Source organism: Zalophus californianus, chromosome 2, assembly GCF_009762305.2.
Source record: "Zalophus californianus isolate mZalCal1 chromosome 2, mZalCal1.pri.v2, whole genome shotgun sequence".
NCBI classification, from domain to species: Eukaryota; Metazoa; Chordata; class Mammalia; order Carnivora; family Otariidae; genus Zalophus; species Zalophus californianus.
In genome coordinates, this window is record NC_045596.1 from 64,170,021 (window position 1) to 64,186,229 (window position 16,209).

The following is a 16,209-nucleotide window of genomic DNA, read 5'->3' on the forward strand; positions in this document are numbered from 1 at the left end:
AGTGAAAAAATAACATACAACCCAGAATCCCATAGCCAAAGTACTAATGACTGAGAAGATGGAATAGAGATATCTTCAGATACGCAATGCTTCAAAACATCAATCATTTATGCAACCTTTCTCAGAAAGCTACTGGAGAACGCACTCCAACAGAATTAGGGAGTGCATCAAAAATGCAGAAAACATGAGAGCAATGTGAAATCCAAGACAAAAAAGGACAAGATGGCTGTGAAGAAATCTCAGAAGATCTGGCAATTGACAGGCAAGATTTGAAAAAGAAAATTGAAAGTTCCTGGAGAAATATAAAAAACTCAAAGAAAAAATAGCTTATTTGATGTGTTTGGTCAGTTCTTTCATAGATTTTTATGAGTTAATAATGCATAAATAAATGAATTAAAAAGAATTATTAACTTCGGAAAAGACAAAAAAATGCAAAAATTGTACAAGTATAGGAAAGCCACTTTATTATATCAAGTGGCTTAGCAGTTGATGACATCTATGTAGTAACAATAATGTAAATACTGAATATTGACTTAACCAAAAGTGGCAAAACTTTTAGATTTATTATTAGATTATTATTAGAATGATATGGGAAGGAAACATGTACACCTGAGGGAGGGGTGCAGGAGGAATGGTTGTAAATATTTATTGTCTGTAGTAGGAAATCAAACCATAAAGTCTAAAACTTTTCAATCAAGAAATGACACTGTTATTCTGTTATTTAGGCAAATGGAAAGGAATATCAGAAGAAACAGCAAAAAGGGTTCATGTTGAGAAGTGGAACTCAGGGATGGAGAACAGAAATGATACTTGAACTCTTGTTTTAATTAAAACCTCTGTACATAGTTGAATTCAAATAAAATTTAAATGCATAGTTTAATGCATCTAAGAAGAAATATAAAAATTAAAAATCTCTTTACCTTCAAAGACTTCTGGTCTCTTCATGTGATCGTGGCTCTTCCATCAATGGCACTTCTGCCAGTTCTGCCAGATGAAAAAAAGTCTTGTGGTCCTTTACCTGGAACCCCACCTGCTATTCTCCTGGTGGTACTTAACAGGTTTGACTCTTGGAAAAACAGGCCATTCATTTACACAGCTATACACTGCATTGCTCTGGTCACTAATTTGGCCAGCACAGGCAATGCTCTTGATGTACATTAAGTTTGCAATTCCAAATACTCACTGTGCCTTTCAACCCTTTTCACTTTAGACTTCATCAGCTTAGAGTCACTGATGGAACCCCAGATGATTAGCAATGGCTGCCTCAGTCTGAGAGAGCTGCCCTACTTTTTTTTTTTTTTTGAGAGAGAGAGAGAGCACAAGAGGGGGTAGAGTCAGAGGGAGAAGTGGACCCCCCTCTGAGCAGGAAGCCCAATGTAGGATTCAATCCAGAGACTCCGGGATCATGACCTGAGCCGAAGGCAGTCTCTTAACCAACTGAGCCACCCAGGCGCCCAGAGCTGTCCTGCTCTTACCTAAGGAAGCACATGTCCCCAAGACTACTCTCTACAGGGGAATCTTCGGAATTTACCCTCACTAACAAGGAGGGTTTCCAGCTAACAAGTTGCAAAATTCGTCAATATGTCTTTCAGTCCCTTCCAATATCCATATGCTATACGGAGAACAATCCACTGTGGCCAAGAAGAACCAAACCCACAAGCCAAAAAAAAAAAAAAAAAAAAAAAAAATTCACTACTACACAAAAATCCTGTGAACACAAGATCAATTTGACAATCCTTTGAAATAATCATGCCGTAGTACTCACAAGAATGTGTGACAAAAATATATTTCACAATATTGCAATGAAATATTTTTAATTTTATCTAAACTCAGTGAGCTCTTGAGTTTTTGCACCTGTGATAATTTGCCTCTCTAGAAACATGTCTGGATGGCAGCATGTCTTGTCTTCTACTTAGATAATTTTCTCTTAGAGTATGAGACCCAACCAGAACAAAAAATGCCTTAAAAAAATCTCATGATGAAGTTTGTTTTCAGAAAGTTTCAAAGTGAATCAATCACGATTTGTATAAGCAGCTTTTAAGAACCCCAGTGAGAGCAAGATAAATACTTTTCCCAAGTGTGATCCCAAATGTAATTTGGTCTTATGTTGGTCCGACAATTGGTCTTATGCCCCCAAATCCATTGTTACCCCATTAGTCCTTGCAGAGTCTAGACCTAAGTCATATAGTACATTTCTCTCTAACAATAAACATCAGCTGTTCATTCGCGGAGATTGGCTTACGTCAGTCAACACAGAAACCACAAGGAGGCCAAAGTCACCACTTGTTTTCTGAAGTCTGGTACCATCTGGTGAATTTTCAGGAATTCAGGAACATTCTGTCGCTGCTCAAGAAGACTAGACCACAGGGACCATTCATGGGGGCTCAAGAGGAAAGCAAATCTATGCCCAAGGAGGGAAAATGCCAGAGCTCAAATAGCCTACTTCTCCCAAAGCAGGCTATTCTTATGCCTGAGGAGAGGTTCCAAGCTCATTATCTATTTAAAAGATGCAAACAACTTAGCTTGATATAAAAGTGAATTGTTACCCAATTAACTGTCATAGAGGGTTGCTCTCCTTGTCAAACAAGCTCTCAGTGTTGCTGATATGAATGACATTATAACTAGATCATAACTGAGAGAACACATAGGCATGTTGAGGAATGGTTAATCTCACCAACCAGAAAGTGGGTGCAGGGGTGCCTGGGTGGCTCAGTCAGTTAAGCGGCTGCCTTCAGCTCAGGTCATGATCCCAGGGTCCTGGGATCGAGTCCCTCATCGGTTTCCTCGCTCAGTGGGGAGCCTGCTTCTCCTCTGCTGTCCCCCTACTTGTGCTCTCTCTCTGACAAATAAATAAAATCTTTTAAAAAAAGAAAAAAAAGTGGGTACAATGTAGAAAACAAGAAGAAAGGCAAATGGTGTCTAATCAAATTGGTGATATTTTGCAAAGGGATTTTCATAGGAATCAGCAGCCAGGAGAAAATTCTCAAACTAAATATTAACTTTCCATGACTCATGGCAAAACAAGAAGCTGAAATTTTTCCCACAAGATAGCAGAAAAACATGACTGAGTACTTGACTTTTAACCATATTTTTGTACTGGTTTATATTTCTTGAGTTTAAGAGATGGCAAGGTAATTCATTCAAAAAAATAAATTATTCTTAGAAAATATTCCAAAGGTGACATTATGTCATATCACATTTTCACAACTGAAGCCCCCACGTAACAATGACAACAATAAAAGAATATTGGGTCTCTAATAAATCATGTCATAATGAAGTTGAGCTCACAAGCTTTTCTAGTTATTTCTGTACCCTCAGCTAGTACACGTTTACTGAATGAATGAGTGAATAGATAAGTCTATTATGGTGTCTATAGCAATAAGTAACAACATTAATACTCTCCTGTCTTCATTTCAACATTTAAGTTCTAGGAGGTTAGATTTAGGATAGATGGCAGATAACAATCTTAGCCATGTCAGACCAGAGGCAATTCTAAGCACATTCTCACCTTGCGCACCTCTGAGGAACAGTGCACCTAAGGTGAAAGGAAACTCAGGAAGATGACTAATTTTCCAAAATCTATAAGAGATTTCTCATCCTGATTTATAAATTCACTGGCACCTGTGACTAACAGTTTGCTCTAAAGCAAAATTCAGCATAAGGCAGGTCCATCTTGAACTCTATCCAAAGGGGCTTAATTACTGAATCACACAAAAAATCTTGTTATAAAATGGATTTACCCAAAAGGCAGCCAGATGGCCTCCTTCCAATGCATTAGTGAGGATAAAAAGAATGACAAACATGTTGTTTCCCCCCTAAGATGTTTGTTGTGTTGCTTAGAGGAGTCAAAACCCAGGTAATAAGAAGAGGAAGTTGATGCCTGAACAAGGAGATGAAATCAGCTTTATGACGTCCTGCAGCAGAAATGGAACAGAATCCTTTGGGGTCTCAGCAGATATTGGAGGAAGACCATTCTTCTAGACCAAGATCACTGTTTCCAGAAAATGTGGGTGCTACTTGCCTCCATAAGCAACTGTATCTTAGGAACAGAAATTTTAATTGACTGAAACCCACTGTGTGAAACTTGGAATGGAAATTGGGTTCTCCACCTCCGCAGCACCTTTATTTTGGGCTATGAAGCTTTAGAAGGACAGCAGGGAGTATAAACTGGCTATTGGTTGTCTCCTGTATTATTCATTTATATATAAAAAAAAAAAAAAACGAAGAAGAAAAAGAAAAAAAAAACATTCCTGGTTCTGAGGAAGTTACACAAAAGACAAGAGCATTGCTAGAGAGATGTGTGCCTGTTGGCTTGTGAAGTAAATGGACCTTTTGTCAGTTTTGGGATGAAAGGAAGAGCAGTTGTCATCTGTCATCTCTGAGAAGAATGTCACCCATGAGAATGGCACCAGCCTTCTGTACTGTATAGCTTTATCCAAGTCTATGCAATGGTCTATCTCTCCAAGGGCGGGCCCCATGCTTTATTTATCTTTGTTGCACCTGAGTCAACAGAGTACCTGGCACTTAGTAGGTTCTCAATAAATATCTGTGGGATGGAAAAACAGATGAACAAATGAAATAATGAATCCACCCTATTTACACTTCTGTACTTTTAAGAAACACAAGAATATATGGGCATAGCATATTACAGAATAGAAAAGGAAATATTTCTGTAGGTAAAGATCTTAAAAATCAACAGTTTCAATGTCTTGATTTTAAAGATAAGGAAAATAAGACTTAGGGAAATTTAACATTTTATATTGACTAGAAGAAGAGCAATGAGGTCTCAAGATTTTGAAAAATACAAGTATAGCATGTGTGAATGCCACATGGTTTCAATCATATCCACACTGCCTGGTTGTCTAAGGACCCCTTCTGGGGTCCTTCTTGTCTATTTGCCCAAAGAATGCAAACTATTTTTAAAATTAGCTTCAGTAAAACCTAATTAGGTAAGCCATATGCTGAAATGATTTCCAGAGATACATGAAAACTTCCTTCTCTATGGCGCTCTCTGAGGACCAATCACACTGCAGTCAATGAGCCACCTTTTTTGAACTGGCCAGGTTAGATGGGAGAAAGAACCAAATTTAGAGGCTTTCCCAATGGATTGAGTGGTAATGTTATGAAGTCACCAGGCAATCAAATGTAAAATGCCAAGTCCATGTAACAATCACCATAGGCCAAGCAGACACCGACTTCTCTGCAGTGTCTGCAGGAGAAGGCAGAGGTAGCCTCCCATTCTCCATTGCTTAGAGTCCATGTGCACTGCACCAGCCTGACAAGACCAGCCACAAGTGGTCACCACATAGTAGCATATAAGGAGCCTCCACCCCAAACTGTCTTCGCAAATTGCTTCTTCCTCAGATGCCTAAAATTCCAGTTTGTGGTTTAGTAACCTAGCTAAACACAATAGCCCTGGAAGGAATTCTATGTTAAAATGTGTCTTTTCGGGGGCGCCTCGGTGGCTCAGTCAGTTAAGCATCTGCCTTCAGCTCAGGTCATGATCTCAGGGTTCTGGGATCGAGCCCCTCATGGGGATCTCCACTCAGCTGGGAGTCTGCTTCTCCTTCTGTGTTCTTTCTCTCTCTCAAATAAATAAAAAGTCTTTTTTTAAAAAAAGTGTGTCAACACACCTGGGTAGCTCAATCAGTTAAGCATCTGCCTTCGGCTCAGGTCATGATCCCAGGTCCCCACATGGGGGTCCCTGCTCGGTGGGAAGCCTGCTTCTCCCTCTCCCACTTCCCCTGCTTGTGTTCCTGCTCTCTCTCTCTCTCTGTCAAATAAATAAAATCTTTAAAACAAAATTTAAAAAATTTAAGAAGTGTGTCTTTTGGGTAGAAAGACTCACAGCTCTGCAGGTGAGTGGACAGGGTTCTAATTCAGGTGTCATTAAACCTTTTCTAGCTGTGCAAATTTGGGCAAGTTAATCTTTTGAACTTTGGTGTTTTATTTTTTTAATCAGTAAAGATTTGATGTTCCAGCTTTCAAAGTCATTACAAGAATTATATTAAATATTATATGCAAAAGTGCCTCGGTGCTTGAGGAAGAGGGAGAAAGGAGCAAGGAGGAGAGGACGTTTGGTTTTCCTTGTGCAGGGTTCATCTTTATTTTCCAGCATTTTTCTAAAAAAGCTGAAAATTTTTTACTCTGATGTCTTGGACTTTTTAATTTTAATCGGTCTCATTTTGATTTTGAACTTAAAGCTAGTATTCAACCAGGGCCTTATGCATGTACTTAAAATTAGCAAGCAAACACATAAAAACTTTACATCCCCACCCTTCCCAAACTGACTACAGCTGAACCGCCCTTCCCTTAATAATAAGGCTAACCAGCTGAGGCTTGCCCCATGCCCTGGAGGTTAGCACTCCCAGGCTGCAACAGAACAACAAAATAGATGAGTTCCAAAATGGAAAATTCTCCATCCTTCTAGCAGAGTTCAAACTCAGGACCTGACAAAGTTGACGGATGCCACTAATGGAAGCATTCAGATCTCGTCACAAGTTTTAATCTACCTTCTTCTTAAGATGAGAATCTCCTGGTAGTTACTGGAGTCCCCGTCTGTATTTAAAAAAGTGGGAAGAAAAGTCAGACGTATCCAGCCATTGAGCCTGGCCCTTGTCCCCGGTCGAGTGAAATATCATTGTCAAGTCAGTCTAGTCGTCTGTCTGGGCCCAACAGGGGTTCCCGCATGAGTCAGATTCGATTATAAACTTCACTCCTGATTCCTTTCCAGAATCAGATGCTGAGGCATCATTATTTCCTTCTTTGCATTTCCCTCCTATTACTCATCACATGTTACTAGGAAATTTATTTTTTTATTTTATATATTTTACACACAGTAGAATGTGCAGAGCTTATGTGTGGAGTTGGATGACTTTTGACAAATGGCACACTTATGTAACCATCAGCCACTCAAGATGGAGACTTCTCTTACTCTCTGAAGGTTTCCTTTCCAGTTAATCATCCTCACCCCTCCCTGGAACCATCCTCATCCCTCCCTGGAACTTTATTTTACAGTTTTTATCACTATAAATTAATTTTGCTTGCCCTTGCATTTCATAAAAATACAATCACACTGCATGTACTCTTTCATGCTGTTTTCTTCTGCTGAGTATGATATTTTTGTGATTCATCCATGATGTTAAATGTATTAGTATTTTTGTTACTGACTATTTTTCCGTCAAATGAATATAACACAGGTTGGGATCTAGTCTTATATTGATGGACACTTGATTGTTTCCAGGTATTGGCTGTTATGAATAAAGATACTACAGGCATGAATGTGCAGGTGTTTGTTGAATATGTGTTTTTTTCTATCTTGGGTAACCACAAAGGAGTAGAATTGCTAGGTTATAGGGTAGGTGTATATTTAACTGTATCAGGATCTACTAAACTAGTTATACCATTTTACAATTCCACTAGAAATGTGAGAGTTGTCTTGTTCTATAACACCACCATTTGGTATTGTCTATCTCTTTTGTCGTAGTAATTCTAGTGAGTGCAGGGAAATTGCATTTTCTCAATGACTAATGATGAACACCTTCTCATGTATTTATTGACCTTTCGTATGTCTTTTTTTTATTGTGTCTGTCTGCCCGTATTTTTATGGCTTGTACTTTTAATATTCAGTTGTAAGACTTTTTTAATAAATGGTGGTGACAATCCTTTATCGGATTAATGCATTGTAAATATTTTCTTTGAGTATGTCACTTGCCTTTTCATTTTTAAGTGTCTTTTCATAGGCAAAAGTTTTTATTAATTTTGATGAAGTCCAATTTTCAATTATTGTATACGTTGTATTACAGTGTACCTAATTGTAATACATATTCTATTATATTGCGTGTTATATTACAATTGATTGACAATGCATCATATTATACATATTTGTCCTTTCTAAGAACTCTCCGCCTACCCCAAAGGTCATAAAAACATGCTATGTTTACTTCTATAAGCTTTGTAGCTTTAGCTTCTACATTAAAATCTATGGTCTATCTCCAATTAATTCTGTATGTTGCGAGATAGGAGTTAAAGTTTTCCCAAACCCTTTGTTGGAAAGGCTTTGCTTTCCCATGAGTTCATTTTTTACCTGGGATTGATCCTTGTGGTCCTAGAGCTTGGAATACTGTCTCTCTAAAACAGGAGCTAATAAGTGTCCACTGGATGAATACATTTTTTAGAAGCTGAAAGAAAGCTGAGTTAATACTTAAGATTTTCCCATTTCTATACGTTTTTCCTTTGCTCTCTAAATAAAATCCAAATTCCTTACTAGGCACGACACGACAGAAGCCCACCTTTTTTTCTAATCCTATTTTATAATATGGCCCTGCTATGGCCTCTATTGTACACCAAAAGTGTATTGTAAACCAAAACTGACATATTGAAGAGATCTCTCTCTCTCCCTCTCCCTCTCTTCATGAACATGTACCAAGGAAAGACCATGTGAAAAAAGGTAGCTGTCTGCAAGAGAAATGTACTCACCAGAACTTAACCCTGCTGGGACACTGATCTTAGGCCTCCAGCCTCTAAAACTGTGAAAAAGTAAAGTTTCTGCTGTTTAAGTCACCCAGCCTGTGTATGCTATTATGGCAGCCAGAGCAGACTGAAACAGCCCCTACCCTATGCACTATGCTCTAACTGCGTGAGCCTTTTTTATTCCTCAAGCTCAGCAAATCCCCCTCAGCCTCATGACTTGCTGTTCCCTCTCCTAGAATTAGTTTCCAGCTCTTTCCACCCTTTAGATCTCAGTTCACATCTTACATCCTTTGAGAACTTTCCTCGAGTAACCTCATCTGAGACTTCCCCAGTTACTCTCTACCTAACCACCCAGCTTATATTCAGAGCACTCTTTGCCATCTGTATTCATTTATTTACTTATTTGCTTTCTCACTGTTAGTCACTACCACACACAGTCAGCCCCTTCTGAGCAAGGATCCACACATTCACCACTTTATTGTCAGTTTGCAGCATGCCTGGTTCATTGCTGGGGTCCAATAAATATTTTGGAATGTATAAATAAATGACCAGTTAAAGAAGATTCTGTGATCTAAATAAATCCTTACTTTAATAATTCCGTTTATGGTTAGACTTTATTGAGTGTCAACAGAATGTTGACAAGAAAAGGACTCGGATTTTTTTTTTTAAAGGAGCAGATTCGAATCTGCCAGTGGTTTCCATATGAACTTGCATTTAGTCAATTACCCTCCTGGTTACCATATCTCAGAAATGTGTTTAATAATACTTATCTTACCAGGGTGCCTGGGTGGCTCAGTCGGTTAAGCGACTGCCTTCGGCTCAGGTCATGATCCTGGAGTCCCGGGATAGAGTCCCGCATCGGGCTCCCCGCTCGGCGGGGAGTCTGCTTCTCCCTCTGACCCTCCCCCCCTCATGTGCTCTCTATCTCATTCTCCCTCTCAAATAAATAAATAAAATCTTTAAAAAAAATAATATTTATCTTACCTGCATCAAAGAGTAATTCTGAAACGAGTAGGGCTCTGGAATTTTATTTTATATATTTATTGTAAAATACTTTATAAACTTGAGGCATTGCTTCCTGTTAGGTACCAGACATGTTAGGGAAGAGTAATGATTTTAAAATATTCTCTCTTTGGCATTGAAAACGGCATTGTCCAATATAATAGCCTCTAGCCACATGTTGCTATTTACATTAAAATTAATTAAAATTAAATAAAATTGAAACGTTAGCTCCTCAGTTACACAAGCCACTTTTCAAGTGCTCAATAGCTACATATGGCTAGTCAGGTATTCTGCCGCATAGCACAGATACAGACCGTGTCAATCATAGTAGAGGGTCCTACTGGAAAGCTTCTGTCCAGGACTTAGAAGTTGTGAGACAAAATAAATATCCTTCAAATAACCTGAAAATAACCAGCATATGTTAGTGTCTACAAAGTAATATATAATATAATATGATATGGTATAATATAATATAATAAATATAATATGGAAGCATACAGGAAAAGGAGAGTGCAGGAGAAGTTAGAGCATGGCAGGTGAGTTCATGAAGTCTTCTCTGGAGAATGTATTTGAGATGTCTCTTTAAGGACGTAAAGGACAGATGGATGTCAGAGGGGAAAAAGAGAAGGCATGTCAGGAAGAGAGACACCAAGACAAAGATAAGTATATCCGACTTGTGAGTTTCTAAAACTGGAGATTAGTGGGCATTTATTTATACATTAAACATTTATTTCATGGTACTGGTGTTAGGAGGTGGGAATTAAGGGTACACAGATACATAATATATAATCTCTTCCTATGTGCAATAAGGAAGAGAAGACTTCAAAAAGGCATCTAACATACAAGCCCAGTTAATTGTTACTTAATTGTTACAAAGGCTCTAAGGAGTTCCGCACTTTGTAACCAGGGAAGTGTTCCTGGATGGGGTGCCAAATGAACAGAACTTTGAAGAACAAGTGAGATTTGGGCAAATATAGGTGATTTCAAGAGAAAGGAATGGAGAGAGGAAGAATAATAGGGATGAGTTCACCAAGCTCTGGATAGTCCAGCTGGTTGGAGTCAAAGTGCGTAAGTGGGAGAAATGAGAAATCTGGAAAATATAAACCTGGGGATACAACGGTTAAAAAGACACAATTCCTGGGGCACCTGTGTGGCTCAATTGGTCGAGCATCTGCTTTCAGCTAGGGTTGTGATCTCGGGGTCCTGGGATCCAGCCCCGCATCTGCCTCCCTGCTCAGCGGGAAGTCTGCTTCTCCCTCTGACCCCCTACCCCCACTCATTCTTTCTCTCTCTCTCTCTCTCTCCCCTTCTCTCGCAAATGAATGAATAAAATCTTTTAAAAAAAAAAAAAAAAGACACAATTCCTAGCTTAATACTTTACAAGTAGTCAGGAATCTCAATGCAGTTTGGTAGGCCCTCTGATGAAGAAAGCACTGGTGCTTTGGAAGCATATGGGAGGGGGTATCTAGCCAGGATTTTAGGGCCTGTGAAGGCTACATTTAGAAAGTGATCTGAGGGGGGTACCTGGGTGGCTCAGTCGCTTAAGTGTCCAACTCTTGATTTCAGCTCAGGCCATGATCTCAGGGTCCTGGAATGGAGCCAAGAGCTGGGCTGTGCGCTCAGCAGGGAGTACACTTAAGGTTTCTCTCTCCCTCTGCCTCTGCCCCCTCCCAACCCCATACAGGCACATAAGCTCTCTCTTAAAATAAATAAATAAATCTTTAAAAAGAGAAAAAGAGGGATAATACCAGAAAGATGAGTAGGTATTAGCCAGACAAAGGGTAGAACATAATATTCAAAAAGGCAAAAATGTTCACAGATTCAAGAAGGGAGTGTGGCCTGTTACATTGACATATATTTCAGTGAGTTTAAGGCAAGAGGTTCAGAGAGATGTGCTAGAGAGGGAAGAACCAGGTTGTAAGAGCCACCACAATCCACTTTCAATTGTTTATACTCAGAAAATATTTAAAGATTTTGTCGAGGATGAGTCTAAATCAGAGTTTCACTTACTTTCCCCTCTTCACCCACCCCCTTGCTATCTCTCTCCCTTACTGCAGTGTGGATTGGAGAGAAAGGGGACCAGCCCGCCAGCTAGGAGGCTGTTGTAGCATATTTGGATGAGAGGCAATGGTGGTCGGAATGCAGGCAGTCATCATGGGGTAGAGAGAAGTGAAACACAGGCAAGGGATGTTTAAATAGGACAATCACAGGATTTGGCTATTGATTGAATTTGGAGTTAGAAGGGAAGAGGATTTCCCCCTTTGTTTTCTGGCTTCCAGCTGGTTGGTATCGGGCAGTGGGTCCATAAGTCTGGAGTGAAGAGACCTCACTGGAAATATTTAAAACTCTTCAGCACATCAATGATACTGTAAGAGCTTCCAGGAAGACTGCGGCTCGAGTATTTTAGTAAGTTATCTCGGTACTTTCTAATTAGATTAGCTTTTCAAAGATGGATTAACTCAATTTTCTTGATATTGTGGTAATTACCATGCCATTCCTTGAAGCAGTTGCTTTCATTTCTTGTCATTTAACTCCTCTACATAGAAAAAAAATCTAAAATAATCTTCTACATAAAAATCTCAAAATGCCTATAATAATCTCAATCCTTCCATAACTATCTTTCTTGGGATATTCCTAGAAACCTGCTGATATTTCAATACTGAAATACCAAACTTGATCTGAATTTTGTAAAGTAACCAGCTTTGCAGTTGTGGAGGAGAGATATTGTCAAAGACCTGCCCTTTTAAAATAGTCTTTTCGATGATTTAGATTATTTTCATGTGTTCAAGAAGGGTTTCTTGATAATGCAAAATGTTTTTGTTTCAGTGTGGATTAGGATTCCACAGACATCCTAATTTGTAAATTTGCATCCAATACTAAGTAGTATACGAAGAGAGAAAAAAAGTGGGAATAAATTTCTAAAATCACATGAATCCCTCTAAGATTATGAGGGACTGTTTCCTTCTTTAAAATTTTTGTGCCTTTATGATTTATAAGCATTATTTTATATCATGAAGAATAAATACTATTGATACAGTGGTTTTACTATCATATTGCCTTGTATTTGTACAAAATATTAGCATTGGTATTGTTTTTAGTGCTTTGAATTATATTATCCAGCATTCTTTTAAATGTCTTCATTACCCACAGCCTCACTTTGATTTTATTGTAAGCAAAATGTAGTCCAGGTACAGATGGTGTGAGATGACTTAATAAGCAGTGAACAAATCTTCAGCAATCTGGTTTTATATCCAACATGAGATTGTAGCATTAAAAATGGTTTTTACCATACAGATAATGCTGAGAGAATCCATGGCTTTACAAATTGCCAGTTAGTGGCAGAAATCTTTGACAAAGGGCTGGGGATAATTATTACGATTTTATATACTTTAAAAAGTCAACTCAATTGACCTCTCTATTTCCATACTCAGTATAAATGGCAAATCAATATTATCAACAGTAATTAAAACTGTCATCAATATGAAAGAAATCAGTCTGATAAATTGTGTACAATTAAAGTCTTATTTAAGTGGTTTCCTAAAATGATCACAAATGAAGGCACAAAGGATGGGGACCATATTTTCTAAAAGTATAGCACATGCTCTACACTGGCAAGAAAAAGAATAACTAATGAGGGCTCTTCTATTTGTCTCTCTGCAATAAAATGCTCATATTTGTCTTGAGAACTAAAACTGTGTCCCCTACACACTTTGTACTTCATGGAAATTTCTTTAAAAAAAAAAAACAAAACAGAAGAATAAAGAAAAGAAAGAAATGTTTTATGTACTTGCCAGTAGTGTCAAGAAGAATGTGTTCAACAAAGTATATCTCACTTTTTAAAATAATCAACTACTTGATTACAAATTACTTTGCACATAGAACAAAAATCTCCCATAAGAGTTACTATAGTTACTATAGTTACAAGAGGACAAATGAAAAAAAAAATCAGATTTTAATAGGGCATATTACTCATTTACTTTTAGTAAAAACTCTGTAGTAACACTTCTGTCTAGTCACTAAGACAATATGAAGAAATGGTGTAATTATAGTATGTGATACCCAAAACAATCTCATTTATTTCATTTCATTCATAGTAGCTTAACTTTTTGCATTGTTTGTTCTCTAATATAATATGGTGTCAAATAACACAATTTCCTGTATATTATTCATAGCCCTCCTTTTTTTCCAAATAAAATGTTGATGGTCAGATGCATAACCTGCCAGAGTCATGTTACTGCCTTCCCCTGGAGCATTTCAGACACAGATGTGCTGGCTGGTTTCCAGTTGAGTTTAGTAGTTTCTTAAGGAGAAAATGATGTGTTTTAAAAATGAGTTCGAAGCAGTCCATCGCAAGGATGAAAATAAAAATCATTTTATCTCAAATGCATCTCCAACTTCAAGTGATTCTAAACATGGAAGATTATTTTTTCATATGCAAATATATCCAGTGCCTTTTAACTTTTATCTCCAGCCTTAGAAATTGTGGCTGACAAATATCATATTTTTCTCAAGAGTATATGATTCTTTGCATATTTTTGTTCATCTTGACATTGCCTAAAAATGAGTCCAAGGTAGGTTGGAGCCTGAATACCGATAGAGAGGAGTGTAGACACCCACAGGAGAAAGGGCAACATTAAAGCCTTTGGTGAAGACGTCCTTTCTGACAAGAGCCCCAACAAAACACTCTTGAACTGCTACTTCCTCTTGAGCGAGTGATTAATGTTGTTAGCAGAAAGACATGATCACAACATATAGCTCAGCAATGCAGTCTCCTGTACCAGATTTATGAAGCTTGGGTCAATATAAATTGTTGTAGGAGAGCTCACAACCTTGTCATTCACTAGGGAACAATGATCGAAAGGAAAACATGGCCTTGATGTTGTCTTTGTTCACCATTTTCATTGGCAGATGTATAATTGAGTAAAAAACTATCTTGGCATTTAATGAGCAGGGAAAATATGAAGAATAGCTCTCTTTGAAGCCTGTCTTTAATCTTCAGTGATGGCTCAGGCAGTAGAGACAAAGGTGAGTTTTAAAGGGGCAGAGCTGACTCGTTATTCCATCAGAGGACTCATCAACCAATTTCCCTGCTTGGATTAAGGTATTTATTTTTGTGTTTTTACATTTTGAGTAAAAGAATTCTTTTAAAATATGTACATGTTGGGAAGATATTTTGCATATGAAAACCATGCCTTTCAAAAATACATAATTCAACAATCCAACATAATACAAAAAGTTCCTGACTTTGAAGTTTATTTTAAAGTCAAATGGAAACAACCATCTACCCTATTATCTCCACATAATATATATGCACCTAGATGATTTTTAAAGGACCTTTCAGGCCATTAGACTAAAATAACAAAATAAGTCATAAGCACAGCATCAAGTGCTTATTATCACCCCACTGTCATCTAAAGGGCTCATTCCTTTTATTACATCTATTTCTCACATTATCTTCTTTTAAAAAAGCTTTCACACTTAAGCAAAATTGTTCCCATCAATAAAAGCATTGGCTGAATTACATAGTTCTTGAAGTGTGGTGTTCCCTCTTAAAAGTTGCTCTATGGAACCAACTCAGAAAGGGCAGACATTCATTCATTTTTTTGAGAGGCACATCCTGGATCCTGAATGAGATAAACAGTATTTAATTTCAGTTGCCGTTACGGAGGGGAACGGAGGGAATGGATGACTCTCCAATAAGAAGTTCGAGTGAGAAACAAACTGGAAATTCAGTAGATAACTGTGGCCTTACCAACTTAGATTGGTTTACAACACGTCACATGATCTTCTAATATGCTGCTCTGTTTTCCAAATGCACTGCTGAAAGTCGGTTTAAATTTTAATAAGACTATGTCTGTACAACCTAAAAGTAAAGGAAAAAAATGCAAAATCAATATTTTGCATTTTTTTTTCATTTGTTTGATGGAAAAGCTAGATATCTGAGAACAAACGACAGGGTGAATTTATTTTTCACCTGCCATCTGAATTGTGTAGCAAGAATATGTACAAATACCATGATCTGATTACTATCACAGGATCCCTGTTGACCTGTATGTCCCACACAGCATGCCTGGACAGAATGTACTTCTGGAATTCATACTGTCAATCACTTTTTCAGACGAAAGTATCAACGGTCCATACTAAAGTAAGAAAATAATTCTTTGAGTTACTAATACCTCATTACAAATTAGTTTATGAGATTAAATAGTAATCTGATAGTAATAATATTAGCTACCACCTATGATAGTTGAGGACATGGGGCATAGAAGATTGGGGACACAAATAGGCCACCACAGTGTCCATGGTGTTACCAAATGGAGAAGATTCTTCTCACATACATACTGACAAAGACAAATGTAATGCCTCACAGACTTGCCAAGAATCAGTGATATCCAGATTGAGATAGAAAAAATGTTTGTGCATATACAAACATATATACACACATTTGTAGGGATATGCATGTATACAAACACATATACACACATTTATAGGGATATGCATGTATACAAACACATATACATATATATATAGGGATATACATATAAACAAACACAAATATACACATATATAGGGATAAGCGCATATACACACATACATACACGCATAACACAGCTTCATATACATGAATTTGAATACAGCAGAGACATCAGTGATAATATGAACTAAAAGAATAAGAGCATCCTAAAATCTAAGGCACGGAATACCTATATGAAATTCACAGGGCTCAAGTTCTAA

General features: G+C 37.7%; 1 long non-coding RNA gene across 1 annotated transcript in view; it reads left to right on the forward strand.

Moving 5' to 3' along the window:
* The window catches only part of LOC113925047, a 31,767-nt gene extending 30,928 nt beyond the window's left edge, over positions 1-839 (forward strand). Inside the window, exon 4 of the long non-coding RNA XR_003520898.1 lies at positions 726-839. This is a non-coding gene — a long non-coding RNA (uncharacterized LOC113925047). The remainder of the gene's footprint in view (positions 1-725) is intronic.
* The last annotated feature ends 15,370 nt before the right edge of the window (positions 840-16,209 follow it).